This window comes from Tiliqua scincoides, chromosome 1 (genome assembly GCF_035046505.1).
Source record: "Tiliqua scincoides isolate rTilSci1 chromosome 1, rTilSci1.hap2, whole genome shotgun sequence".
NCBI classification, from domain to species: domain Eukaryota; kingdom Metazoa; phylum Chordata; class Lepidosauria; order Squamata; family Scincidae; genus Tiliqua; species Tiliqua scincoides.
The window spans coordinates 66,434,779-66,438,236 of NC_089821.1; the positions used below are offsets into that span (position 1 = coordinate 66,434,779).

A 3,458-nucleotide genomic window follows, 5' to 3' on the forward strand; every position below is an offset into this window, starting at 1 on the left:
TCTTGGCTGTCACATCCAGAGGCACAACACAAATCTAACATAGCTGGTTACCTCTTTTTCCCTATTTTGAAGAGACAACCCCCAAGCTCCAATCAACTGGTCTGGTACCAGAAAAGTCCATAATGGGTGGTGATGCAGTGAGCTCTCACACCAGGTGATGCAAACCCTCTGCCCAGTATGGAATGGAAAGTTCCATTCCATTGCAGTAGGTTCAAGTGTGTGGCATGGCCATCAAATGTTGTTTGGGTATTTCATTGATTCAGTTATGGAGCCACTCATAAACCCTTGGGGCTCCCCTTTTCACAGTTTTCAGCCTGTGGCCCCCTTCAGATGTGCCAGGGCTCCCCAAGGGGGCCATACGGCCCCCACTGAAATGGCTGGGCTACAGCACCTGACACATCGGAGGCACTCATGGTGGGACAAAACTCTCTCCTCCACAATACGCTTTGCCCCACCAGTGCCTCCACTGTATAGATCTACTTCTGCCATTGTTTTCTAGGAGCCCTCCCTCTCAGGGTGACCAGATGTCATAACTGCAAAAAAGAACAAGGCATCCCAAAATGTAGGACATCCAAGAAAAATGAAGGCTAAATTTAAAAAATGACAAAATTAAAGCTAAAAACACTCATATATTGATTTCATGGGGTTAATTTAAACACTCCATTACTTATTATTAAATTTAAAACTATATTGCATATAATTTATCAATTGCAAGAAGGCCGTGTGCTGCCCACTAACAGGGAAAAGGAGGACACTTAAGCTCTTTTTCAGGACACAAGGCTAAAGAAAGAGGCCATGTTTTGGGGGGAAAAAGGACCCTGCTTCTTCTCCTTCCATCTTTTTCCACCAGACTTTTGAAAACCAGCAGTTTTTGTTCAAGAGAGGCTGGCCAGCTCTGTTGGGCCTTCATGCCAGAGGATGGAGGTGAGGAGAACATGCTTGGCTGGCTTAATAGGAGCCTGGTAAATCCCTGACAGCGTCATGGAATGGGCGCAAGAAGAACCTCTGACCATGTGCAGAGAGCGCTTCTCCTTTCTCTCCCAGTCCTTCCCCCACCCCCCACTGAAAAACAGGACTTCTAGTAAGGGTTAAGCCCTGGCATGGGGGAGCTCACAAGGAGGGGATCCTTGTCTTCAGAACTCCCCCCCCCCCACACCTCCCCGCCAGAAGCACAGAAGAGACCATCATGCGAGGTGAGGGTGAAAGTCCAAGTCGTTTCCCAGGTTTCATTCCCAGAACCGAGACGTGGATGGCAGCAGCTCCTCCCTCCGGTCCAGGCACTGGGAACAGCGCAGCGGATGGCCAACTGGTGGTGTTGATGAAAGGGGTCTCCGCCTCCTGGGCATTTCCAGCCGCGGATGTTTGGGTTGAAGGTCGTTTTAGCAAGCCTTAAAAGTGCAGAGGAGTCACCAGAATGGCCGAGTGGTTAAGGCGTTGGACTTAAGATCCAATAGACAAGTGTCTGCGTGGGTTCGAGCCCCACTTCTGGTAGCCACCCTTTTAGAAAAGGAAACACAGTTCACTAGTGATGCAAACCTCCCGCCTACTTTTAGCCTCCTGGACGGTAGCTGCATTTCCAAGGCAAGAGCAAAGATTGATTGTCTTCTGGCCAGTCTTTATGATGCACCTGTAACTACAAGAGGTACTATTGTATACTGTATAGCAGTGGTTCTCAAACTTTTAGCACCAGGACCCACTTTTTACAATGACAATCTGTCAGGACTCAGCAGAAGTGATGTCATGACCAAAAATGACTGCTTGCAGATACTTGCCATTGATAAAGGTAGGAGTTCGCAAGAGGAGGTGATGTGGCGCAATGCATAGTGCGTTGGACGCTGAGTGAGCAGGGATTCAAAGGTTGTGGGTTTGAATCCTGCTGGGAGGATCAACTTTGAGAAAAAAGGATAGCAGGTCCGCGCTTGTGGAGAGGCCCTGCAAGACTGGAGAGGTCTTTTGGCTTGGGCGACCTCGTCCAGATCAGAGTGTTTGGCACCTGGGCAGGAAAGAGTTAAGTCCGGATGTTTTCTGACTTCTTTTGCTGATTGGCAGCGCCGATCCGGCGAGATCTCTCGGGAGCGCAGCTTCGTTTCCCTGCGCGCAGAGCTCCTGGTCTGATGAATGACCTTCGGATGTCCAGAGCTGTGAATTTGATGGCTGCAGCGCTTCTGCTCCGGGTATTTTGGCTGAGCATCAGAAGAGACATTTGTCCACGCTCCGCGGAGCGTTCCGCTCACTTCAGTGGTTGCGGCAGGGAAGCGATACAAAGTACTGCAGTCTCGTTCCGGTAGAGCCAGAACTCACTCACAGCCCCATCCTTTGCAGGTCTACTCAGAAGTAAGTCCCATTATAGTCACCGGGGCTTACTCCCAGGAAAGTGTGGAAAGGATTGCAACCTCAGCGCTCCATCCTATTCGTGTCTACTCAGAAGTAAGTCCCATTACAGTCAATAGGGCTTACTCCCAGGAAAGTGTGGTTAGGAGTGTACTCCAAGTAGCCATCAGCTGGTGATTCAGCAGGAGCAGTAGGGTCCTGAGGCCTCTGGGGTAAGGGCCTGAAGAAAGACTTCAAGAAGGAGATTCCAGAGTCCCAAGTGTGGAGCCAGCCTGCTTGCCTGAGAAGACCTCCAGTGCCCAAGTGTGGAGGGGTCATTGGCTATAGAAATTGTTTGGACAATTGGACTAGTTATAGTCTTGCCATTCTTGTCAGCTGGTATTAGAGTAACCTATAAGTAATGGAGTATGTTGGAAATGCATGCAAATAAAGCAACCTTTATTTAGAAATAAAGTTTGCTTTGTTGTGGTCCCATGCTCATGCTTTGCCAGGCTCTTAGTATATAGAGCAACATGTAGTGTTCATAGTGGAGAAGAAAGGGGGAAAGTTTTGTTGGAATGTGGGTGCAATCCTGCATGAAAGATTTGGAAGGGGCAGTGTACTGTTCAGACACCTAGGATTCTTTACCTGCCCTCTATAATATCTGTAGGAGGTGTGCCCCTTTGCACAATTTCCTTCTTCCCACATGCGCTCACTCGCACACTCTCTCTCTCTCTCCCCCCACCCCCATGACCACCAGTATAGCATCCTGAGCTCTCCTAATAGTAGACAGGCATTACTCAGGCCTGAGGAGAGGGGCAAAACCCCAGGGTTCAAGCTTCTAGGGGGCCCAGGCCATGACAAAATTATTCCATTCTGATAAACATTTTCATATAGTTTCAATCTTGCTTGTGCTAGGTTAAAACTCAATTACAAACTTGTTTAAAATATGTAGCAGCATCTGATTTTTAGGAAAATTTACAAAAGGGGGGCCCAATCAGGCATCTTGACCAGGACCCATTGCCTGTTCTCAGTGACTCTGGCATTATCTGAGAGCATCCCCTCATACCTGCAAGAACAGCCAGTATCCCACTGGTTAACCAGATGCTTTTGATTTATAATTCAACTGAGTTCTCATCTTCTTCCTT

At 48.5% G+C, this 3,458-nt stretch overlaps 1 non-coding gene across 1 annotated transcript; it reads left to right on the top strand.

Annotated features, from left to right (window-relative positions):
* The first annotated feature begins 1,408 nt into the window (after positions 1-1,408).
* TRNAL-UAA (transfer RNA leucine (anticodon UAA)) lies at positions 1,409-1,491 on the top strand. The gene has a single exon. It is a non-coding gene; the product is annotated as a tRNA-Leu (tRNA).
* Positions 1,492-3,458: the final 1,967 nt, after the last annotated feature.